The sequence below is a fragment of the Megascapheus bottae genome, chromosome 1 (genome assembly GCF_031878675.1).
Source record: "Megascapheus bottae isolate mThoBot1 chromosome 1, mThoBot2.hap1, whole genome shotgun sequence".
Lineage (NCBI taxonomy): Eukaryota > Metazoa > Chordata > Mammalia > Rodentia > Geomyidae > Megascapheus > Megascapheus bottae.
Genome location: NC_143509.1, coordinates 6,639,679 through 6,665,748, shown reverse-complemented (window position 1 = coordinate 6,665,748; position 26,070 = coordinate 6,639,679). Strand labels below are relative to the sequence as shown.

The window sequence follows — 26,070 nt, the reverse complement described above, 5'->3', positions numbered from 1 at the left end:
AACACAGTGATTGTTGGTGACTTTAACACACCACTCTCACCTATGGACAGATCAACAAGGCAAAAACTCAACAGAGAAACCTTAGAACTGAACAACTATATAGACCAACTAGATATAACAGGCATCTGGGGAATATTCCACCCAGCAACAACACAATATACATTTTTCTCAGCAGCACATGGAACATTTTCCAAAATAGATCATATTTTAGGGCCTAAAACAAACCTGGACAGATTCAGAAACACTGAAATTATTCCATGCACTCTCTCAGACCACAAAGGCATCAAATTGGAACTGAAAACACATCTACACCAATGAAAACCCTGTAACTCATAGAGACTAAACAACATATTGTTGAATCACCAATGGATCATCGAAGAGATCAGAACAGGAATCCAACAGTTTATGAAGTTTAACAATAAGGAGCACACAAAATACCAACTCCTTTGGGACACAGCAAAGGCAGAACTCAGAGGAAAATTTATAGTGCTGAGTGCCTACAACAACAAGTTGGAAAAATTGCAAACCAACAAGTTAATGTCTCACCTTAAGCTCCTGGAAAAAGAGCAACAAACCAACCCTAATCCCAGTAGAAGAAAGCAAATTATTAAAATCAAAGCAGAATTAAATGATTTGGAATCCAAAAAAACTATAGAAAGAATCAACTAAACAAGGAGTTGGTGCGTTAAAAGAATTAACAAAATTGACAAGCCCTTTGCAAATCTTACCAAAAAAAGAACAGAGCATATCGAAATAAACAAAATCGCAGATGAAAATGGTAATATCACAACAGTAATTACCAAGATCCAGAGGATCATGAGGGAATACTTCTCAAACCTTTACACCAACAAATTTGAGAATCTAGATGAAATGCATGAATTCCTAGCCAATATTAATATACACACCCTGAACCAGGAAGAACTAACCCAAATCAACAGGCCTATTTCAAGCTCTGAAATAGAAATGGCAATTAGAGAACTTCCACCTAAGAGAAGCACAGGGCCATATGGATTCACAGCTAAATTCTATAAGGTCTTCAAAGCAGAGCTCACACCAATACTCCTCAAGATCTTCAAAGAAATTGAAAATGAAGTCTCTTTACCAAACTCATTCTATGAAGCCAGTATAACCCTCATTCCCAAACCAGACAGAGATTCATCAAAGAAAGAGAACTATAGACCTATTTCTTTGATGAACATCAATGCAAAACTTGTCAGCAAAATACTGGCCAACCCTCTACAACAACTCATCAAAAAAATTATACACTATGATCAAAGTGGATTCAACACAGGGACGCAAAGCTTGTTCAACATATGCAAATCAATTAATATAACTCAACATATCATCAAGAGCAAGGACAAAAATCACATGATTGTCTCAATAGATGCGCAAAAGGCATTTGACAAGATCCAACACCTCTTTATGTTAAAACCTCTGGAGAAACTAGGAATCCATGGAACATTCCTCAATATAATAAAGGCTGTGTATGACAAACCCACTGCCAGTATTACACTTAATGGTGAAAACCTAAAGCCATTCCCTCTGAAATCAGGAATGAGACAAGGATGCCCACTCTCTCCACTCCTCTTTAACATAGTATTAGAATTCCTGGCCAGTGCAATAAAGCAAGAAGCAAGCATAAAGGGGATACAAGAAGGGAAAGAGGAAGTAAAACTATCCCTCGTTGCAGATGACATGGTTTTATATTTAAAGAATCCTATAGACTCTACTCCCAACTCCTTGAGCTGATTCAAACTTTGGAAGGGGAGCAGGCTATAAAACTAACCCTCAAAAATCAACTGCCTTCCTCTACACCAGCAGTGAGAGGAACGAGGCAATATTCAGGAAAGCAACTCTTTTCACAATAGCCTCAAAGAAAATAAAGTACCTAGGAATTAGCTTAACTAAGAATGTAAAGGATCTTTTTGATGAAAAATTTAAAACCCTAAAAAAGGAAATTAAAGCAGAACTAAGGAAATGGAAAAACCTCCCATGCTCCTGGATTGGAAGAATCAACATTCTGAAAATGACAGTCTTACCAAGGGCTATCTACAAATTCAACGCAATACCCATCAATATCCCAATGGCATTTTTAAAAGCAATAGAAGAGGCGATTCAAAATTTCATATTGAATAATAAAAGACCCCCTATAGCCAAAACACTTCTTAGCAGAAGAACAGCACTGGAGGAATTTTAATTCCAAACTCTAGATTCTATTACAGAGCTATAATTCTCAAAACAGCTTGGTACTGGCACAAAAGAGGCCTGAAGACCAAGGGAATAGAACGGAGGTCCCAGATATTAAACCACAGACCTATGGCCACCTAATCTTTGACAAGGGAGCCAAAAAAATAGAATGGAAGAAGACAGCCTCTTCAACAAGTGGTGCTGGCAGAACTGGTTAAGTACGTGCAGAAAACTAAAGCTGGATCCTTCTTTGTCACCCTGCACTAGAATTAACTCCAAATGGATCAAAGACCTGGATACCTCCAGGTCATACTGAAAACTCCAGCTGTCACAGTGAAAACTTTACAGGAAGGAATAGGAGATACACTAGGCCTCCTTGGCACAGGTCAAAACTTTCTTAATAAGGACCAAGAATCACAACAAATCAGAGAAAGGCTGGATAAGTGGGACGGCAGTAAACTGCAGAGGTTTTGTACGACAAAGGACATAGCTAGTAAATTAATTAGGAATCCTACACAGTGGGAGAAGATCTTCACCAACCAAACAATGGACAAAGGCCTCATATCTAAAATATATCAACAACTCAAAAAATTGAATCACTCCAAAAGGAATCTCCAAAGGAACAACCATCCCATTAAAAAAAATAGGCCAAAGACTTAAAGAGAGTCTTCTCTGAAGAAGAAACAAAAATGGCTATAGTCACATGAAGAAATGCTCAACATTTCTGGTCAGAAAGGAATGCAAATCAAAACAACTGTAAGATTCCACCTCACTCCAGTTCGAATGGCTAGGATCAAGAAAAGGAATAATAACAGATGCTGGAGGGGATGTGGCCAGGGGGGATCACTACTACAATGTTGGTGCGAGTGCAAACTCATTCAACCACTATGGAAAGCAGTGTGGCAGTGCCTCAAAAGGCTAAAAATAGAACTCCTTTATGACCCAGTAATTCCACTACTTGGCATTTACCCAACCATCCAAAATCTAGGGCATACAAAATCCACTAGCACAAGGATGTCCATTGCAACACTATTCACCATAGCAAAGATATGGAACCAACCTAGATGTCCCTCAGTTGATGAGTGGATCAACAAGTTGTGGTATTTGTACACAGTGGAATTCTATGCTGCTGTCAGAAATGGAAAGACTTAGAAAAAATCATATTAAGTGAAGTAAGCCAGACTCAAAGGTACTTTGGCTCAATGGTTTCTCTCATTTGTCATAATCAGTAGAAACCTTGGGCTCTACTAGCAGAGATCTGCAATAGAGGAAAATCTTGATACATAAGGCCATATAGTATGAAGCCAATTGAAAGGACCTTCAGGATATTGAAACAAAAGCCATATAACAAATGATTGCTGTCCATAATGTACTATGTTATCTCTCATCTCCTTTGCTGTCCCTTGGGTATCTCATATTGTTACAGTATCTCACTTTGTTATCTGATATATTGAATTTATTTGTATTTGGTCGTTTGAAATTTGATAGGGAAGGGGGGAAAACCAAGACGTGTGGGGGGGTGGTGCGAGGGTAATGGGTACCAAGACATGTCAAAGGGTATCAATGTATGTGAATTAATGCACCTGCTATCTGGCAAATATCATGTAACCTTTTATTAATTACAATAAAAAAACTGAGCCCTGAAGCCAGGCTCTGGTGACCCACTTTGTAATCCTAGCTACTCAGGAGCTGAGATCCGAAGATCATGGTTCAAAGCCACCTTGGCATGAAGTCTGTGGATGCTTATCTCCAATTAAACATCAGAAACCATACGTGGCACTGTGGTTCAAGGAGTAGTGTTGTAGCCTTGAACTGAAGGCTCAGGAACAGCCCTCAGACTCTGAGTTCAAAAAGAAAAATCCAAACTGATCTCAGAGATAATCACATGGCATTCTGTCAACCATGGCTCACTGTTGTGTGGTGTCCCTGTCACAGACAGCAGCAGCAGCCTCCACCACCTCCTCCATCTCATCTTCGTCATCATCTTATCATCATCATCATCATCATCATCATCATCATCATCATCATCATCATTATCATCCAGATCCTCTCAGTAAAGCCGTCCTCATGGTCCACAAAACACACCTCCAAATCCCTTCTCCATCCACCCTCAGCACTCACTCATTGAAGCTGCCTCTCTCTTCAGCCATGATCCAGGTGGACAGGTCTGAGGACCCCAGACCTGCTGTGTAGCACCAGTTCAGCCTCTGTCCTCAGAGTGGATGTGAAGACACCATGGAAGCAGAGCTGGGGGATGCTGACAAGGAGGAGGCAGGTCCTGCAGGCAGGAGAGTGAAGGGCAGGGAGCACAGTCTCCCCCTCCAATTCTAGGTGGCCTTGTAGGACTGAGGCCCACAGCTCCAAATTAGCCAAGTTGAACACATCAATGACCAAGTCTCTGTGGACATTTCAAGCGAGAGCTGAGAGGACCTAAAGGAAATCCATGCTGATTCAAGTCTCTCTGTCTATGCAGATGATTAATACACTAAAACTTCTATCACTTATGCTTATCTGATGGAGAGATGGCATGGACTTTTCACATTCCTTATAATTGATCTCCAAACTGTGGTGACTTTTATGAATTTTCATTGTTCTCTATCTATACCATATATCTTCAGAATTATTATGGTTCCAACTTCAAAGTTTACATCTTTTCTAATTTTATTTTGTTTTATTATTCATATAAACATTTAATCAAACATTTTCTTTTCTTCCCACCCCCAAATGCCTACAGAAAACATTCCGTGATTTAAGGATATGTAAACACTGAAGCAGTATAAACCCTGAAATTACAAATACAATAAAGACAACGAGTTGAGAAATTGGGTATTAATTTTCCAGGTCTGTCTATTCCCTTACAAACAGTGCAATATATTTTTTTCTGATGGGTGTATACAATTTCACTGTGTTTATAGACCACATTTTCTTGATTCATTTATCTACCGGGGGGTATCTCCGTTGATTGCATATCTTGGATATGTAAACAATGCTTCAATGAAAATGGTGGTATTGACAGTTACAGTGGGGAAATGTTTGTAGTGGATTTTTATCAAATGACCCAGAGTGGGAATGCTGGGTCATAGAGAAACTCTGTTCAGTCTTTTAAGGAATCTCCATAGCTTTCCAGAAATTTTACCAACAATATAGGAATGTCCCCTTCTGGCCACATCCCCACCAACATCTGTGATTATCAGTTTTCTTCATAATGGTCATCTAACTGAGGTTTGGTGGAATCTCAAAGTTTTTTGATTTGCATTTTTGTCAGTCCTGGGGCTTGAACTTGGGGCCTGGGCACTGTCCTTAGACACTTTTTAGTACTCTGCAATTTGAGGCACAGTGCCACTTCCAACTTTTTCTGTGTGTATGGTGCCAAGGAATTGAATCCAGGGCTTTCTGCATGGGAGGTGAGCACTCTACCATTAGGCTATACCCACAGCCCCACTTCCTACTTTTTCTGTGCCTGTAGCACTGAGCAGTTGAACTCCGGGCTCTATGCATGCTAGCTAAGGACTCTAATATCAGATTAACATTTGTCCATTGAATAGCATCTTCACCGTTACCATACATCTCCTGTGGTGACTAGTGCAGGAATTCCCTTGGATGTAAGAGATGTTGTGGCAGATCCTAAGCAGATGGCAGGGAAATGAGATAGAGGCTACAACTTTATGCTTCTCACATGAGGAAGGAAAGAAGTTGTTTTCCAATACACAACAAATCTACATAGGGATCTAGAAATGGACATCCTTATGTGTTAGAGAAAGACAACAAGAGTCTGACCTTCAATTAAACACCAAAAAAGTTGAAAGTGTTGCTATGTCGCAATGAAAGGAGGGCCAGCCTTAACAAAAAGAGAAAAAAAATCAGGAACAGGGTAAGATCCACAGTTCAAAACCCAGAAAAAAAAGTATTGCAGTGCTAAATTCCAGAAATCTTAACAGGTTTGGTTTTGAAATCTCACTTTTTAAGATCTCATAATCTCGGTGTCTTCTCTCTTTTCCCTTTTTTCAAAATTGTACTATGGTTAAAAGCTGTACCAGAGGATTCAACTTGTCATGTTTATTTATGAACTCTATGATCAAAGTCATTCATTCCACAGTTCTTCTAGACTCTCTCATGCCCTACACATCTCCTCACTTTGTCTGGTTCCCTTTCCACATATGTACATGAGCAAATGCAGTCATGATATTCTTTTGAACTCAGGGCCTGCGTGCTGTCCCTGATGCTGGTATTGAACAGTGACCCTCAGATCTCAGCCTCCTGAGTAGCTCAGATGACAAGCATAAGCCAGCATCACACAGCTTTATTTCCCTTTAGTGTTTCCTGATGTTTTAACCATTCTGACACATTTTATTTTGTTTATTCCAATTTTAATAAATAATGAATATCCCAACTATGTGTCAAATATACCTGTAGCACCACTATACATTACAACAAATAATAAAAAGAAATTTTTAAAAAGTGGACACAAACAGATCATTTTTGTTTTGGTAGCACTGGTGTTTGAACTCAGGGCTTTCTGATTTCTTGGCAAATGATATATATAACGTGCTTTCTTTGTTTTTAGTAATTTACAGATGGGATCTAGGACTTTTTTGGTTTTTTTTAAAGACGTTATTAATGTTGATTTTTTACATAATATTTTAAATGACAAGTTTAACAAACAAGTGTTCAAGGAGGGAATCTCTATCTACAATCACTGGGACTTAGTATGTAGAACTTAATCAAAATTAGGCTAAGGGTTTGCATGTCATAGAAACATATTAATTTAAGAAATAAGACATTATGTCTATAGAGTCATAGGTTTTTATGTCTATATAGTTATGTTTATATTTCCATTACCATGTCCATAACATTGGGTATGCAAATATTATTGCCTTGCACTCATACTCTTTGGATTTAATAGCCACATATTAGGGATACCATGCGCCTTTTGTTCCTTAGGTCTTGACTTGTTTCACTCAACATGATTCACTCTAGGTTCATCCATTTCCCTGCGAATGCCATTGTTTTATCTTGTCTGTTGGCTATGTAGAATTCCATTGTGTATATATACCACATTTTCTGTATCCATTTATCTGCAGTAGGGCATCTGCATTGTTTCCATCGCCTGGCTATTGCAAATTGTGCAGAGAAGAACATAGCTGAGCAGGTGTCCTTGTAATATCTTGGGTCATGATGTTTAGGATAGATACCCAGAAGTGGTATGGCAGGATTGTGGGGAAGGTCTATTTTCAGTTCTTTAAGAAACCTCCACACTGCTTTCCAGAGTGGCTGAACTCGTCTGCATTCCCACCAGCAGTGTAGTAGGGTTCCTTTTTCTCCACATCCCTACCAGCAACTGTAAAAATATGGAACGCTTCATGAATTTGCACGTCATCCTTGCGCAGGGGCCATGCTAATCTTCTCTGTATAGTTCCAATTTTAGTATATGTGCTGCCGAAACAAGCACGATCTAGGACTTTTTAATGCACAGGTCTGCCCGGATGCTTATATCTCAGGGATGAGCCTAAAACTGCTGGCTCATAAAAGCAAAGTGGTTGATTTTTGTTGTTTGCTTGCTTCTTTGCATCTTGGTTTGTACCATTCCTGGGGTTTGAACTCAGGATGTGGACACTTTCCCTGATATTTTTCCTCAGGGCTATTTTTCTGCTTCTTGAGCCATAGCTTGACTTTTTGCTCTGTGTGTGTGTTGTAATTGAATTTAAAACTCATAGGTGATGATGGGAAGGAAGAACTGGGACAGTGGGAAGGTAGGAATTACCTTATCCAGAATGAAATGCACTCTTTGCCTCACTTATGTAATGATAGCCCATTTATATAAGACCTTTAAAATAACAAATGTCATCAGGGAAAAAATTAAGGCACTAGTTTATAATTTGTAAATTAACTCAAGCTAAAGGGCAGGACGGGATAGCTGGCTACAAAATAACATGTTCTGCCTTCAAAGTCTGTCCAATAGTATTGAGGTAAAATGTACATATTAGAAAATTTGCCACTCAATACTTGCAAAATTCTTTGTTGGGACTAACATCTGTAAACATTCATCATTCTTTACAAACTAACAATTTAAACATTACAAAGATATATTCCTCCTTAAGGAATCCATCCTGACATAGCCAGAATGGTTTTCCACTGCTAATGGATTGTACTAATTAAACTAGACACATACAGTATTCAGACAGGTAGAATTTATAGGACTATATGCTGAAGATTCTTGCTTCTGTCAAAACCACATAACAAATGAACTTCCTACCTGCTGGTGTCAGCTCCTGATTTGTACAACCTGCTCAGGGCATTTTTGAGGTCCCTGTTCCTCAGACTGTAGATGAAAGGGTTCAGGAGAGGAATGACCACTGTGCACATTGCTGAGAACACAGCGCTGCTCTTGGGAGAATGTGACACAGCTGACTCAAAGTAGACACCAAATGCTGTCCCATAGAATAAGCAGACCACAGACGGGTGAGAGCCACATGTGAAGAAGGCTTTTTACTTCCCGCTTGAAGACGACATTCTCAGTACAGAAGAAATAATCTTGTAGTAAGAGAAAAGGATCCCTAAGACAGGAAGGAAAGCGTACATGGTACCAATAATGTATTTAAAAAATCATTTGTGAATGTATGCTCACAGGAAAGATCCAGCACTTGAGAAGGATCACAGAAAAAACTTGGGATTTCCAAATGCTTGAAATCGGTCACCTATAACACCATCCACACATGGAGTTGTCCTTCCAAGGTTCTGGTGACAAATGACAGCAGAATCAAGAAGACACAGAGACAAGGATTCATGATGAGTGGGTAATTCAGGGGGTGACAGATGGCCACAAAGCGGTCATAGGCCATGGCAGTAAGAAGCAAACCATCCATACAACCAAAAATGAGAAAAATAGACATCTGTGTGAGGCAGCCTGCATATGAGATAGTTCTGCTGTGTGTGTGGATGTCCACCAGCATCTTGGGGACTGTGGTGGAGATGAAGCCAATGTCAGCTAAGGACAGGTTGGAGCAGAAGAAGTACATGGGGATGTGGAGGTGGGGGTCAGAGGTGACAGCCATGATGATGAGCAGATTTCCGACCACAGTGATCAGGTACATAGACAGGAAGAGCCCAAAGAGCATGGGTTGTAGCTCAGGGTCATCTGAGAGTCACAGGAGGTAAAATTCTGAGATGTGTGTTAGATTACACATCTCTGCATTAGTTGGAGATCTTTGGTATAAAGAGAGAGCAATACTTAATGAAGAAGTCAGAATTCAACAATCATTCTAAACTCAAATATGCACAGTTCATAACAACATTCTGGCCGATACTTTTCAGTTATCACAAACCCAATCATCCTAGATTTTTTTCTTTCTCATTGATTCCCTTTCATATATTCATTTTAAATACTCAACTGTGTTAGGACACTATAGGCAGTGTTTTCTGATCACAGGAAATACAGCTTATTCTTTATTACAGTCTACTTCACAGGTGTGATTTTTTTAAACTGTGAAATTCATTTTCATCCATTCTGTAAAGAAGCATGCCTACATGCTTCATTTTATGATACGGAAATAGTGAATACGGCCATGGTGAAAAATTCAAATTGTCCTACCTATGAAAACTCTGTAAAATATACAGAGCTGCATGATCCAAAGCAATTTCTCATCGAGAGTCCAGGACTAGAAAATCCTTTACCGTGCCTGCAATACCCCAGGAGATTTCTTCATCCTTGCTTTTTTTCTAAGTTTCATCTTTGTTTCCCTCCATCCCCCCTTTTTCTCTCTCTCTTTCTCTGTCTCTGTCTCTGTCTGTCTTTCTCTGTCTCTGTTGCTCTGTCTCTGTTTCTGTCTCTCTGTCTCTGTCTCTCTGTGTCTGTCTCTGTGTCTCTGTCTCTGTCTCTGTCTCTCTCTCTCCCTCTTTCTGACTTTGTGTCCGTGTGTGTCCAAGGATTCTGACTTTGGGCCTGCGTACTGACCTTGAGGCTTTTCTGCTCAAAGGAAAGCTCAAACACTTGAGTAAGAAACTCCACTTTTGGCTTCCTGGTAGCTAATTGGAGATGAGAGCTCACAGGTTTTGCTGCTCACGCTGGCTCTGAACCTCTATCCACAGAACTCAGCCTGTTGAGTAGCTAGGATTCCAGGTATGAGGCACCAGGGCTTGGACTGTAGCATAATTTCAAAAAAAAACACGAACTCTTCAGTCTCCTACATATAAATAAATTAAGATCTCCAATATGACATCTATTTCTTCCTGAAGTAATTTCAGGAATTGAGGAATTTTCTGACAGTGGAGCAAGGGATTCGTTGGATGTAGGCATTGTTGATTGACATTTAGTTACTGGGTTTCTTCCTTTTCAATCATCTATCAGATTATTGCACTTCCTATACTGGTTGCTAGCTGTGACCCCGGTGGCTGTTTTGTGATCAGCCAATAATCCCCTAGAGAAGAAATTAGTGTTCTCTTTCTGGAAATCAGAGAGAAATGAGACAGATGTTCAGATTCTCACTGGGGGACTAACAAAGCCTATCACACCACTTTCCAGTATTTAATATTCAGTGACAATAAACAAATAGAAAGTTAGATTCACACTGGTTTTTTATCTAACCATCTACCACCACTTCCATATGAATTGAGTGTTCAGTCATATCCTGTTAGATAACTAGACAGACTGCAGTAAACAATAATAAATTTTAAGTAAGAATCCTGTGACATTCTACAGAACAGATTAATAATTTTTACATTCTTCACTACTGTTATTCCCGAGACTCTTCTAACAGGATACCAAATTACTGGCTTGTCTTCATTATATTCAAGCAGTCCTTGCAGCTGTTCGCTCTTTAGTTAGGAAACAAAGCATTTGACTGTATTTCTTGACAAGAAGGAAAACTCTAAATCACCAGGAATCTTGCAGAAAGCACGCTTGTCTGAATTGTGTGGTACACTCACTCCACACTTGGTTGTGTTGCTTCTCTGTTGGGTCATGTCCATGAAGTACAGATGAAAAAATTGTTTCATGCCTGAAGTGTATGAAAACCTCAGGCTCAATCCTCACAGTGGATCATGAGTAGGGCAACACAGGAGAATTTCCAACTGGGGCTAATATTGCATTGGAGATATTTAGGGAGATGTCAGGGGACTTGCTGGTAACAGGCTCTTCTATGATTGTGGATGCCCAATTCACAGAGCTCACAATTTGTCAAACTGATGCCGAACAAATCATCTCTAGGCAGCCCATAACATGGAGGGTGGTGAGGGAGAACAAATGCCTAAAAGTATAGATTTGAAGCATGTCCTTTGGTAAACAAAACTGGTCTGTCTCTGCAAAGATGACAAGATGAACAGTATGGGTAATTATAGACTATACAGGAAGGCTATTCCACATTGCAAACCCTTTGGACAGTTCCCAGACAGTTCATAAAGGAAATATCTAGAATATCAGTGTCTTGAATGGGTGACTAGCAGGAAGGAATAAATCACATGGAATCATTGAACAGACAGTGAGAGAATTTTGTCACCATACTCAATGTGCATGTATAAAAGGAAGTGTGGATATTAATGTAGCAAGTGGGGGAGGGAGAGAGGGTGTATTTTGGAAGGTGTGATTGGGTTTAAGATTCGTTGTACATGTACATGAATGTCTTAAATGGAAAGTTCTGTTTACAAACAAGTGAAGAATTAATATCTCCAAAACGAGGCTGCACGCGGGCTCACATGTGTGATCCTAGCACTCAGAGTGCTGTGAGTGAAAGATCAGTTTTTTTTAATTAAAGAATTTATTAACATTGATTTTTACATCATATTTCAAATAACAAGTTTAACAAACAAATGTTCAAGAAGGGAATCTCTATATACAATCACTGGGACTTAGTTTTTAGAATTTAATCAAAATTAGGCTAAGGGTTTGTATGTCATAGAAACATATTAATTTATGAAATAAAACATTATGTCTATAAAGTCATAGGTTTTTATGTCTATAAAGTTATGTTTATATTTCCATTACCATGTCCATAGCATTGGGTATGCAAATATTGTGTCCTTGCTCTTCTACTCTTTGAATCTAATAGCCACATATTTAGGACACCATGCAGCTTTTATTCTTTTGGTCTTCACTTGTCTCACTCAACATGATTCTCTCTAGATTCATCCACTTCCCTGTGAATGCCATTATTTTATTCTGTCTGTTGGCTATGTAGAATTCCATTGTATGCATACATATATATATATCACATTTTCTATATCCATTCATCCGCAGTAGGACATCTGGATTGTTTCCATCAGCTGGCTCTTGTGAATAGTGTAGAGATAAACATAGCTGAGCAGGTGTCCTTATCATATCGGGTTATGATGTTCAGTGTAGATGCCCAGAAGTGGAATGGGAGGATTATAGGGAAGGTCTGTTTTCAGTTCTTTAAGAAACTTCCACAGTACTTTCCAGAGTGGCTGAACTAATTAACAATCCCACCAGCAGTGGAGGAGGGTTCCTTTTTCTCCACAACCCCGCCAGCAACTGTCATTGTCTGAGTACAAAATCTTGGCCATTCTTGTTGTGGTAAGGTGGTATCATAGGGTTGTTTTTATTTGCATTTCCTTTATGACCAGGGATGATTAACATTTTATCATATGCTTTTCTGCATTTTAATCTCTTCTTATGAGAAGTCTCTCTTTAGTTCCCTTGCCCATTTGGTGAATGGTTTGTTGGGTTTGGGGGGATTAGTTTCTTGAGTTCCCTGTAGATACTGGATATTAAGCATTTGCCAATTATATTATTGGTAAATGTTTTTTCCCAGTTGGTTGGATATCTCTCTACTTTTGCGACTATACTTTTATCTATACAGAAATTTTATTTTTTATTTGCACTCCTTTTTTCCATATATTTTTATTGTAATTAATAGAAGGGTTACATTACATTCATCTGATGGAAGGTGAATTACTTCACATACATTGATACCCTTTCTCATGTCTTGGTCCCCATTTCCATCCCCTCCCCATCCCCACCCTCATTTTATTTTCCTCCCTTTCCTACCAAATTTCAAATAACCAAATACACATATATCCAATATACCAGATAACAAAGTGAAATACTATAACAATATGAGATAACCAAGGGACAGCAAAAGAGATGAGAGATAACATAGTACATTAAGGACAACAATCACTCATTGTATGGCTTTTCTTTCTATGTCCTGGAAGTTCTTTCATTTAGTGTCATCCTATATGACCTTATGTATCTAGGTTTTACTCTATTGTAAATCTCTGCTAGGAGAGCCCAAGGTTTCTACTGATTATGACAAACAAGGGAAACCATTGAGCCTATGTTCCTTTCAGTCTGGCTTACTTCACTTAATATGATTTTTTCCAAGTCGTTCCATTTCCTTACAAATGGGGCTATGTCATTCTTTCTGACAGAAGCATAGAATTCCATTGTGCATAAATACCACATCTTGTTGATCCACTCATCAACTGAAGGGCATTTGGGTTGGTTCCATATCTTTGCTATGGTAAATAGTGCTGCAATGAACATCGTTGTGCTAGTGAATTTATTACGCCCTTGTTTCTGGATGAATGGGAAAATGCCAAGTAGTTGAATTGCTGGGTCATAGGGGAGCTCTATGTTTAGTCTTTTGAGGAACTGCCATACTGCTTTCCACAGTGGTTGAGTGAGTTTTCACTCCCACTGCAGTGTAATAGTGATCCCTCGTGGCCACATCCCCTCCAGCATCTGTTGTTATTAGTTTTCCTCATCCTGGCCATTCTAACTGGAGTGAGGTGGAATCTTAGAGTTGTTTTGACTTGCATTTCTTTTATGACCACAGATGTTCAGCATTTCTTCATGTGTCTATAAGCCATTTTTTTTCTTGTTCAGAGAAGATTCTCTTTAAGTCTTTGGCCCATCTTTTGATGGGATGGTTGTTTCTTTGGAGATTAGTTTTGGAGTGATTCAATTTTTTGAGCTGTTGATATATTTTAGGTATTAGGACTTTGTATGTTGTATGGTTAGCAAAAATCTTCTCCCATTTTGTAGGCTTACTAATTAATTTACCAGCTATGTCCTTTGCCATACAGAAGCTTTGAAGTTTAATGCAGTCCCACTTATCCAGCCTTTCTCTGATTTGTTGTGTTTCTTGGGCCTTATTAAGAAAGTTTGGACCTGTGCCAAGGAGGCCTAGTGTGTCTCCTATTACTTCTTGTAAAGTTTTCTGTGTGTCATCTTTACATCCAGGTCTTTGATCCATTTGGAGTTAATTCTACTGCAGGGTGACAAATAAGGACCCAACTTTAGATTTCTGCAGGTTCTGCCAGCACCACTTATTGAAGAGGCTGTCTTTCTTCCATTTTATTTTTTTGGCTCCCTTGTCAAAGATTAGGTGGCCATAGGTCTGTGGTTTAATATCTGGGTCCTCAGTTCTATTGCATTGGTCTTCAGGCACACTCATATACACACAGAGTCAGAAGTGGGGTGTAGTTCCAGTTATAGGTCACTAGTCTTCAGGAAAGAAATTTATGGATAGTAACATGTCCTGAGGACTGGTACAAATAAGTAACTCTCCACCCCAACATACGATGCAACTTTTATTAACCATGAGACAGAGGCTCACATGTGCAATGGTAACATCAGAGCATCTGGCCAGATCTGTACATAAAGGCTTTTAAGGTTTTAGATTGAGTAATTCCGTGTATAAGTGACCATTGAAATCAGCATGGAAATAACCACACACCTTTCAAGGAATAGATTTGTTTTTAAGTGGATGTCAAAGTGTTCAAAATTTAGTATGTCACTTTATGCATCTGGGTCTGCTTCACACCTTTCATCATTCCACCCCATATCTCTCAACCCTACAAATCTCCTGATTGTCCTAATTTCCTTTTCACATATAGTGGATAATATTGAATATGCTTACTGAATATCATGAATGTTTTCTCCCTTACCATTCCATCTTCACCCTTCTACACCCTTCCTTTGGTTTGATCCCCATCCCCAACACTTCAAGTACAAGCTACTTCATATTTCTTAGGTTACATAATAACTTCATGGCTCAAAAATCACACCATTGGAATCATCTCCTGTATAGTCCATTGTTTGTCAATACATTTGTTCATAGTCACCTGTGATCCAGCAGGTCTTTATATGTATATTTGTAAAATGGTACTCTATTCCACATTCCTCATTTCAATCAACTTTTAGGTACTCATGTTAGACATTCAACTATATTAGAATAGAAGGGGCTGGACATGTGGCTTAGGGGTAGAATGCTTGCCTAGAAAATAGGAAGAACTAGGTTGACCGACACTTTACCACATACACAGAAGACTCTGCAAGTGGTGCTGTGGCTCCAAGTGGTAGAGTGCTAGCTTTGAGAACAGACAGGCTCAGGATAGAGCCCAGGCCCTGAGTTCAATCCCCAGGACTATCAAAAATAAACAAAGAATCATGAAAGAAAAAGAAAGAGAGAGAGAAAGAAAGAGAGAAAGAAAGAAAGAGACAAAGAAAGAAAGAGAGAAAGAAAGAAAGAAAATGAACATTATATGGAATGTTTTTGGATCAAAGAACAATAGAGGCTCCTCTTCCAAGATCACTGGAGAAAAATCCACAGAAATCATCCTGGTTGGTGAAACTCAATCTCATCCAATCTATAAAGAAACACCCATGTATACTTTCTTTATTAATAAAGAAATAGTGACATTTTCTGAAGATATGATCCGTGTAAACATTCTAGAAAACATAGACAATTGGTTTCTCACCCTTAATTCATACAGATAATACAGCACTCGAAAATACTATGCTGAGCCATCTATCTCTAAGGAGATTTCATTTCTTCATCCTGGTTTTTTTTCCTGGTTTTCTAATTACCATCCTGGTTCCTTCCTTTTCTTCCTTTCTTCCTTCTTTCCTTCCTTCCTTTCCTCTTTCTTTCTATCTTTCTTTCTTTCTTTCTTTCTTTCTTTCTTTCTTTCTTTCCTTCTTTCTGTCTTTCTCTGTGTATGATTGCTCAAGGATTTGTATTCAGATTCTGGGAACCTCACTGAGATTTTTCTTCTCTTTCTACCCCTGAGTCACACCTCTACTTTTGGCTCTTTGATGGTTAATTGGAGATAAGATTCTCATGGCCTTTGTTGCCTCTATTGGCTTTGAACTGGGATCCTAAGATCTCAGTGCCTTGAATAGCTAGGAACACAGGTGTGAGCCATAGGTACCCAAAACAAACTACACTTTAAGAAAACAATCACTCATTATATGGCTTTTTTTCCTATATCCTGGAGTTCCTTTCAATTAGCGTCATAATATATGACCTTATGTGTGTAGGTTTTGCTCTATTGTAAATCTCTGCCAGGAGATCCCAAGGTTTCTACTGATTATTTCTCATCCCTTTTGTTATCCCTTGGTTATCTCATATGGTTATTGTATTTTACCTTGTTATTTAATATATTGTATATATGTTCAGTTAGTTATTTGACATCAGATAAGGAACAGGGCAAAAAAGATGAAGGGTGGAAGTGGGGGGAGTGAAATGGGGACCCAGATATGAAAAAGAGTATAAATGTTTGTGAAGTAATGTACCTTCTACCTGGTGAATATAATGTAACCCTTCTTTTATTTACAATAAAAATATATAAAAAAGTAAACAAAACTTTTTTTCCAGTTTACACAACCTAAATGCTTCAAGTGGGAGAGCACTGTACTTGAGAATAAGAGGCTCAGGGACAGTGCACAGGCCCCAAGTTTAAGCTCCACAGCTGAACAAAAAACACAGCTTTCTCTTTTCAGAATGGATTATGCAGGGCTGAGAGCAGGCTTAGGTGGTACAGTGCTTGCCTAGCATGCACAAAGCTATGGGTTTGATTCTTTGATACCACATTGAGAGAAAAAGGAAGAAGTGGCTATGTCTCAAGTGGTAGAGCACTAGCCTTGAGAAAGCCCAAGGACAGTGCCCCAGCGCTCAGTTCAGGCTCCGGGATGGGTAAAGAAGAAAGGACAAGAAAAGGAAAGGAAAAAGAATCTCACAGAATGTATTCTGTATAGGTGGACATGGAGGATTTCCAGCTGCAGGATCATATGGTGTTGGAGATTTGATGAGATGCCAGAGGACAGGCTGATGACAGGCTCTCCTACCATCATGGAACCTGATTTGCAGAACTCACAATTAGAAAAATTAATCCAAAGCTTACAAATCCCAATCAAGTCACTAACATCGATGAGAGGTAAAAAATGTCACAAACAATAGATTTTATATTTGTCTTCTGGAAAGCAAAGCTTCCAAGTTCTATGCCTAGATGACAGCATCAAAAATATGGCTAATTGGGGCCAGGAATTTCCCCTGGTGGTGGACTGTATGCCTAGCATACATGAAGATCTGGGTTTGATTCCTCAGTACAAAAAAAAGTTGGAAGTGGTGCTGTGGCTCAAGTGGCCTTGAGCTCTAGCCTTGACAAAGCCCAAGGACAGTGTCCAGACCCTGTGTTTAAGATCCAGTACTGGCAAAAATGTGGCTAACTATAGCATATAGAGGAATGCAATTCCAAGATGTAAGATTTTTGAGTAGGACAATTTAACAACAGAAATATTCTGAATATCACTGTCTTGAGTGGGGTTCCATTAGGAGGTATGAGAATGAATGGAAACAAGGAGCCATAGGAGAATGCAGTCATGATAATCCATGTTCATGTGTGTAAAAAATGAAATTTGGATCGCAATGTGCACATTGGTGAAAGGAGGTGGAAGAGAAGAATGATGGAAGACATGAATCTGATGAGGATACTTTGTACAAGTGTATGGACTTGCTAATCTGAAATATGTTTCTACAAAGAAGTTAAGAGAAAAAGTGTTAAAGAGAAAAAGTAGCTTAGTCAAATTATTAAATGATATAGTCTTTAACTATCATCAGTGACTTTTTTGAAATACAAACTATTGTAAAACTGTTTCAGTTAAGTATGTGTGGAGAGGCAAGCACACAAATGATATCAGCACACATTCTTCTCCTGATAATTAAAAAAATGCATTTTACATTATTGATCTTACATCATATTATTTGTCTCAAACATATTCTCTAAATCAATAAATCTTCTGTAATGTAAGATAGCTTATGGACTCACTTTCCTACCCAGTCACAAATAATAATCATTTAATGCTTTCGATGAAGAAAAACAGGTTTAGCTCTGTGCCTGTGGTTCACACAGAATATCCAAGAGACTCAGGATCAGAGACCTGAGAATTTCAGTTTCAAAGCCAGGTAGGGCTGGAAAGTCCATAAGAATTTGAGCTCCAATTAAAGATACACAGACACACACATGCACACATGCACACACACACACACACACACACACACACACACACACACACACGCATGCACACAAACCCAGAAGTGCAGTTATGCATCAAGTAGTAGAAAAATAGACCTGAGCAAAAAAGCTCACGGACAGTGTCCAGACCCTGAGTTCAAGCACCAGCACTGCTTCAAACAAACTAACAAAACAACAAGGAAACCTCAGAAGTAATACCCATCTTACTTTTGTTAGTCAGGACGTAGAGGCTCACCCCTGAAATCTGGGCATCTGGCCGGTCCTGTTCTTTAACAAGCACTAGATCCTAGCCGGTGGGGTGGCTCAAGCCAGTAATCCTAGCTACTCGAGTGGCTTAGATCTGTGGATTAAGGTCCAAAACCAGCCTGGGAACAAAAGGACTTGAGACTTTTATCTCAAAATTACCTCTAGAAAATGTCAAGTGGGGCTTTGGTCAAAGGTGGGCTTGGACTTGATCTAAAGCGCTCAGGGAAAGCACTCACACCGAGTTCATCCCCTTGAACCACAAAAAAAATCCCTGGAACCTATGTATAAAATAACTAAAAACAACGTGTTGGTCGTAAATCATTTGCCAAGAAATGAGAAAGCCCCAAGTTCAAACACCAGTGCTACCAAAACCAAAATAATCTGTTTTTGTCCACTTTTATTGAAGTAAAATATCAATGACAGAAACTTTATTTCTAAATCACTATAAATTCAGTTCAACTATCATTTGCAGGCATGTGTCATCTTTACAAACTAAAATTTTATGCATTTAAATCAGTTGAATCCTGACTATTAATATCCTTGTCATGGCCAACAATTTTCTCTAGTGCTCCTGTGCCATCAATTATATTGATGAAACCAGACAAATACAAAGAATGTGCAAAGAGAGGTAGGATTTACAGGAATGTGAGTTAAATTTTCTTCCAATGCAAAACCATATTACAGATGGATTTCCTAACTCCTGGTGTCAGCTCCTCGTTTGAACAGCCTGACCAGGACACTTTTGAGGTCCCTGTTCCTCAGGCTATATATGAAGGGGTTCAGGAAAGGAGTGACCACTGTGTACATCACTGAGGATACAGCACTGCCCCTGGAAGAATGTGATACAACTGATTAAACATAAACACCCAATGCTGTCCCAAAGAATAAACACACCACTGACAGGTGAGAGCCACAGGTGGAGAAGGCTTTGTACTTCCCTCCTGATGATGGAATTCTCAGCACTGAAGAAATAATTTTATAGTAAGAGACAAGGATTCCAAAGATTGTAGGAAATCCATAAATGATAGCAACAACATATTTGAAGACATCATTTGAGAGTGTGTCTCTACAGGAAAGATCCAGAATTTGAGAAGGGTCACAGAAGAAATTTGGGATTTCGAATTCCTTGAAATCGGTCATCTGCAATGCCATCCACACGTGCAGCTGTCCTTCCAAGAAGCTAACAAGAGACAGCAGAACCAAGGAGAAACAGAGACGAGGGTTCATGAGGAGAGGGTAATTCAGGTTGTGACAGATGGCCACAAAGCGGTCATAGGCCATCATATTAAGAAGCATAACATCCATGCAGTATAAAAGATGAAGAGTCACATCTATATGAGGCAGCCTACACAGGAGATGGCTCTGCTGTGACTCTGCAGGTTCACTAGCGTCTTGGGCAGGGTGGTGGAGATGAAGCAGATGTCATCTAAGGAGAGGATGGAGAGAAAGAATTACATGGGGGTGTGGAGGTGGGGGTCAGAGATGATGGCCAGGATGATGAGCAGATTTCCCATTACAGTGATCAGGTACAGGGACAGGAAGAGCCAAAAGAGCATGGGTTGTAATTTTGGATCCTTTGAGATTCTCAGGAGAAGGTAATCTGTAACATGGGTTAGATTTTCTGCTTCTTTATCACCTGGACATCTGCTCAAAAACAAAAATGTCTTAGTACAAAGGAAAACATATATCCAGGTATTTTCAGCTCTAAATATTTGAAACTCAAGTATTTACAATTTTGAACCATATACCACATATGAAATACAGTATTCTATGGTTTGTGAATTGTAGCAATGATTTACTTCTAGAATTTTCTCATTCTGTGATGCCTGTTCCAGTATTTTGGGTACATGTCTGCCCAGTGACACACAGCTGTGTTGGAAAGCCAAGAATGTAAAGGCTGGCTAGAGGAAGATCACCTGACAGTACAGCCCACACTTCTAGTGTGGGGCAGCAGTTTCCAGGGCAGCAGAAAGGATCTAAGAGTTTTACATGTTTATGATGCATGTCTCTGTCTAGGGGCCTATTTTTTGGAGCCAGAGCCCTGCCCTAGGTTTGTGGAAGGCCATCCACTGACAGGGTGGGAGAGTGGGATTTTATGTGTAGATTGAGATTCTGGATTGTAAACTGGGCTGGAGGATTTCAGAAAGATTCTCCTGGGGGAAGGGCGAGCAGTAGTTTAAGCCACTAGAGCAATATTGAATTAGGAGAACCAAGCAGTTTCCCATCCATTAGTGCAGTGAATATTTTTATTCCACTGAAAAGAAAATCCAATCCCATGGACAGTCAATCCTTATTCATCTCTATTCTTTCATCAAGCAGGCAGGAATCTACTTCTGATTCCTTTGGACTTGCCTCTTCTGGTATTATGGCATTTGTAGGGAAATGGGCAGGCCTGGAAATGTGGTATGGAGTGAAATAAGTCAGGCTCAGAGAAACAAAGGTATTTGTCCTTCTCTAAACCATAGAAATTAAATCTCAATTTTCAGCATATATGAATACACATTGGGTCATGTGGATCAATGCACACACAAATTGAGTAAAATATGGCAGAAAAGGATTCTGATGGAACAACTCCTCTCTATAGTTTAACCACGTGAATAGGAGGAAGCTGAAACATCCTGCTCCTTAAAAATGCACAGTGTTCCAGAGGCAGGTTGTTCACACTTTTAATCCTAACTATTACAGAGGCTGAGGTCTGAGATTCACAGGTGGAAGTCAGTCCGTGGCAGGGAATTCTGAGAAACTCTTGTTTTCAATTAACTAGCAAAAAGCAGGAAGTTAGGAGGAGGCAAAATGAAAGGACCTCCAGGAACTTAGGAAAGTGGTTTGAACCATTTATATGCTGCTACATTTGGTGACCCACAAATGAGAACAAAAAGCACAGTAGCTATAGAATTCTCCATTACATATACTGGTACCCCTAACTTTCAACCCCTACCTGCAAATTCACTGACATACACTTTCCAGACTCCTTGTGTGTAAGGTTTTACAAGAGCATCCTCACCACCTGTGATGCCCAAACCATCCTACCTGTCTTCATGCTGCAGAGAAAACATTCCTTCACCACCCATCCTACCCCATTCTATTGTTTAAGCTGCTTCCCTCTTCAGCTATGGCCCAGGTAGACAGATCTGAGCACCCCAGATCTGGTGCCCAGCGTAAGTCCAGCCTCCATCCTCAGGAAAGAGATGAAGACACAGAAGGAGCAGAGACGGTGTTGATGAGGAGAGAGATATAGGACGAGTGTCCTGCAGACAGGAAAAGGATGGTTCATCCTTGGCTTCTACATGGCCTTGAAGAATTAATACCCACAGGTCATAATTAACCAAACTGTGTGTATTAATAGGCCAAGTCTCTGGACATTTCCAATGCTGGGACGGCAGAATCATGAAAACAATACAAGACATGTGGCCAGGAGTGTGTCCTAGAGTAGTGACCTCGCCTATTATGCACAGAGCCCTACATTCAATTCCCTTGAAACTCATAAACAGAAAAAAAAAACAGAAGTTGTGCTGTGACTCAAGTGGAAGAATAGTGTCATTGAGAAAAATGTGTTCAAGGACAATGCCCAGGCCCTGAGCTCAACCCCTGGACTGGAAAAAAATAGAATAGGATTTTAAGTAGTTGTGCACTGGTTTCTTCATTACCATATTAATATTAATTTGTAGTACCAAGTGGTTACAGTTCAACATATCAGTTTGTGAGTACAATGTATTTTGGTTGTTGACACCCTTTCTGTCTCCCCAACTGTCCCAAATTCAAAAATATCTTCAATATTGTATTTTTTTAAAAAAAGATAAACATTTGAATTACATTAAAGTAATTGTCCAAGGAGTTTCCACTCAATAAAACAGTTGATGAACACATGCTTCTTGATCCTTATCAACGCTTTCATTCTCCTTCTTTCTACCCAAACTCCCCTCCCTTAAATTGTCTTCATTTTGAAGGGTATGTATAAAATATTTAATAACATTTCCCCCCTTCTTTCTTCATTCTTCTACCATCCTCTGACCTACCCTCTACATTTCCATTACGCCATTTTCTGATACTCAGAAACATAATGATAAATTCTTCATTTTGTAGAAATAAATAGGGGGTTTTATTAAGACATATGTCACTGTCCTTCTACTATAATATGAATATGTGCTCTCAAGTTTGACCTTAATATGGGGGAGCAGTCAAAGCTTTGTGTTGTATGATTTCTCGCAGTGAAATGGAAAGAAGCAGATGGGTCATTAAAAAGTTAGGAGCGAGGAGAGAGTGAAGGCATGAGTAGGTGAAGATGACATTTTTGGAGAAGTGACATTGATGGAGATACATTATATTCAAAAACTGCTTTGTTAACTGTCAAATCCTTAGTACAACTACTTAAAATAACAATAATAATAATAATAATAATAATAATAATAATAATAATAGGGATAAAAGAACTTGTCAGTGGCAGAAGATGGCGGCGGTTCAGTGTGAGTCTTTCTGTGCTCTCTCCAAGATACCAGTTCTAGAATCACAGGGGAAAGTTCATACCCAAAGATCAACATTAAGTAAGCTTTACCACCACAGCGATCTCAGGCAGAGAGGAAAAAGGCAGAAAAGAGAAGCAAGAAGACAGTGTGGAGCGCTGCCAGCTGCTCGGAGCCACAACAGAGACAAAGCCTTTCTCCTTACCCTGAGCACAAATCTCTTCTTGGCAGCACAGACCAATGCCAGACAGAGCCAGACAGAGCCTGCACAAGCCCAGAGCCATCACCCCGCCATGTTGCGGAACTGCCAGTTTCACAGAACCAGTGAGGAGCATAGAAAATATCTATATATTTTCTATAAACCTATGTTAGCCATTTGTATTTTTATACTTGTATTCATTTGTATGTTGATACTTGTATTTCCTTAACTTGCCTTTCTGCTTCTGTATATCTGCTTGCTAAAACCCTGAGAAATGCAACTGCTGTCCTTGTGGCTAATCTACAACCACCCATTTGTCCTTGGTTCCCAGACTGAGCTACACTGTAGTAAGGAGTATACACATTCCAAGCCGGGAGCTAGAGATAGCAGCCCTCTGGTACCAATAAGGTCAGCCTTGCGAGGGCCAGCAAACTAGGGCAAATGTCAACCAATCACAAGTCCGTTACCATGGAGATCCCCCTAGACTCATATTTGGCATAAAACCAACCTCTTAAAATGATCGCCAGCTAGACTGACCAATGATTACCCAGGACCCCTTTCCTGCTTTGTATTGCACCTATTATTTAATGGAATTATAGTATAAATTTCCCACGTGGCATATTGATTTTTTGCTATTACTTTCTGGGGCCTTCCCCCTATCAAAAAAATGTATAAAAGGGGCTGTAATCTTGTGCTCGGGGCCTCTGGTCTGCACTCGACTATCAGTGCGCAGACACCGTGCTTGAGCTCGTCAATAAACGACTCATTGCAATTTGCATTGACCTTTGGTCTCTGGCTATAGGGGGAGGCTTCAAGTTTCTGGGCACAATACCAGAAAACCCATCAATTTTTGAGTACCTCCATAGAAAGACATTGGGAAGGGATCCTCTTCTCCACCAGCCTAGAGGAACACCATCGTGACTGCTGGCATAGACCCAGCCAAAACAACTGTAGTCTGAGAACTGGTGCTGGCAGTGCCATCATTCTAAATGGCAAATGTATTCCCAGAGGCAGCTTGGCCGGATGTCTGTTCCTGGCGCTATCGGAAGTCCCACCCCTGGGCGTGGCCGCTGTCCTGGTAAACAAAGCTCCTCATGAAGCCACTGTTAGGTTTTTTGTTTCCTGCCCAATCAACAAACTGATCAGAAATACCGCAAAGCCAAATTGTAAGAGAAAAGACTTTTTGAAGGTTTTGGATCCCGAAATTAGTGGAGATAAAGTTTTCTATCCTGTGCCCCACAAACAGATAAACTGAAGATTAACATTTTTTTTTGTTTACCAGGAGTGCGTCCCCACCCAGGGGGAGGAACGTCTGCTAACCTGGGGGCTGGTGTCTGGCTAAGCTGCCTCTGGGAAAACCTTTGCCCTTTTGAATGATGACACTGCCAGCACCATTTCTCAGGCTCCAGTTGTTTTGGTCGGGTCTTTACCAGCAGTCAAGATGGTGCTTCTTCCAGCTGGTGGGGGATGGGATTCCTTCCCAATGCCATTCCACGGAGGTATTCACAATTTGATGGGTTTTCTGGTTTTGTGAAGCTGACAGGTCCGCAACACGCTGGGTGACCGCTCTGGCCTTGCGCAGGCTTGGTCTGGCTCTTTCTGGAGCCGGCAGGTCTGAGCTACCGAGAAGCGCTGTCTGCTCAGATTCAGGAGAAAGGTTTTGTCTTCACAGTGGCTCCAAGCAGCTGGTTCTGCTCCATGCTGTCCTCTTCTGCCGGTTTTCTGCCTTTTTCTCTCTGACTTAAATCTCTGTGGTGGGAAAGCTAATTTAGGATCGATCTTGCAGTATGATCTTTCCCCTATGATGCCAGAACTGGTGTCTTGGAGAGAGCACAGAAATACTCAACACTGAACCGTCGCCATATTCTGCCAATGACAAGTTCTTTTATCCCTATTATTATTATTTTAAGTAGTTGTACTAAGGATTTGACAGTTACCAAGAAGTTTTGAATATAATATATCTCAATCAAAGTCACTCCTCCCATGTTATCACCTTCCTCTACTCACCCCTTCACTCACTCTTCATAATTTTGTGGGATATACATTGGATGCATGTCTGCATTCTCCCCATCTTCTTCTCCTCATCTATCCCTAGACACCACCCAAACCCTGTCACTACCCACTGCCTGATATTAATTTCTCTGAACCTAGATTTTGCCTTTCTATCAAATTACACCATTTGAGATCTTATTGAATCTTCCATATACCAGTGAATACATTTGTATACAAGATCCTACCACCTGATGAATTTACTAAGGAGTTTGTGAGCTAAATGTATCTTGCACATACAAGGGAAAAACATGGATCCTGTATCTCTCTGAGTCTAACTTATTTCCTTTAACTTAATTTTTTTCCAGGACTTTCCAGTTCTTTCCCAGTGATAAAATACTACCCTCACCAATGGATGACTAGAATTTTACTATTTCTAGATACGACATTTCTTGGCTCCATTGACCCAGTGAGGGTGCTCTGGGCCGATTCCATCCATGTTTGATAAACTACCAACAGCAGAATCCTCACATCCTTCATATAGTTTGTTTTTCTCTTTTCCATGGTGCTGTCCTCCCATATGGCTGCCCAGTTCCTCATTGTAGTGGGGAATCTGTGCCCCTAAGAATCCTCACATCTGTAGGGCCCCTGTGCACTTGTTGCTTTATGTTTCTGATCCTCAGGGTCATTCCACGGGGTGCAAGTTCAATGCATTAC

General features: G+C 39.9%; 1 non-coding gene and 1 pseudogene across 1 annotated transcript; both read right to left on the bottom strand.

Annotated features, from left to right (window-relative positions):
- Positions 1 to 5,970: 5,970 nt before the first annotated feature.
- LOC150068188 (olfactory receptor 7E178-like) lies at positions 5,971 to 11,145 on the bottom strand (annotated as a pseudogene).
- Positions 7,530 to 7,636, bottom strand: LOC150068189 (U6 spliceosomal RNA). Its single transcript, XR_016538551.1, has one exon. It is a non-coding gene; the product is annotated as a U6 spliceosomal RNA (small nuclear RNA).
- Positions 11,146 to 26,070: the final 14,925 nt, after the last annotated feature.